The sequence below is a fragment of the Echinops telfairi genome, unplaced genomic scaffold (assembly GCF_000313985.2).
Source record: "Echinops telfairi isolate 266 unplaced genomic scaffold, ASM31398v2 ScPeMD7_29;HRSCAF=101, whole genome shotgun sequence".
Classification (NCBI taxonomy): domain Eukaryota; kingdom Metazoa; phylum Chordata; class Mammalia; order Afrosoricida; family Tenrecidae; genus Echinops; species Echinops telfairi.
Genome location: NW_022103926.1, coordinates 1,118,233 through 1,119,232, shown reverse-complemented (window position 1 = coordinate 1,119,232; position 1,000 = coordinate 1,118,233).

Below are 1,000 nucleotides of genomic sequence, written 5' to 3'. Positions count from 1 at the left end.
AAGGGAGATGTCGGACAGTGTAAGATAAGATAAAATAATAATAATTTCTAAATTATCAAGGGTTCATGAGGGAGGAGGGAGCGGAAAGGGAGGGGAAAAAATGACGAGCTGATACCAAGGGCTCAAGTAGAAAGCAAATGTTTTAGGAACGATGAGGGCAACAAATGTACAAATGTGCTTGACACAATGGATGGATGTATGGATTATGCTAGGAGTTGTACGAGCCCCCAATAAAATTATTTTAAAAAAATCCATTCTGAGAAATTCTTGGGCAGACATGGATATCTAATTCTACTGAAGGGCTTAAAAAATAAAGTCTCCTATGTTATAAAAAAAAAGAGTTCTTCCTGGAAAGGGCTCCCCCCCTCAACCTCAAACACCGCCCCCCCTCCGTCCCAAGGTAAAATCTCCTATCTTGGTGTAAGTCTGCCAGCTTGGGGCCGGGTGGGGCGGACTTTCTGTGGCTGTCAGCCCTGGTGGAAGGCCCCGTCTCCTCGGAGGCTCCCATATGGCTTTGCCTCTGCTCAAAGAACCAGAGTCAGAAAACTGAAAGCCAAGAACACGCTCAGCGTGTCTCAGATGGAAAGAACTGAAGGGGAGGAGACAAGAAAACAAAATGAAGTAAAGAAAAATCAAGTCTCTACTGCAGTATTGAATGACTCTCCGGGCAAGAGGAAGGGCCCAGATGGCGACGTGGTTTGGGCACGGGGTGGCTAACAAGGTCAGCAGTTTGAAACCCACAGCTTCTCCACAGGAGAAAGATGAAGCTTTCCACTCTCATCATTTATAGCCTCGGAAGCCCGCAGAGACAGCTCCACCCTGTCCTGGGGGGGGTGGGGGGGTGGTCCCTGAAAGTTGGAATCAGGAGGCAGGGAGTGATGGGGAAAACATCGAAGGCACAAGAAGCGTCCGGAGCCGACGGAAGGAATACACAATCACTGTACCACAAGGGACCAGCCAACATCCAGCCGTTCCAGGAGGTAGCACGGGATCCAGAACC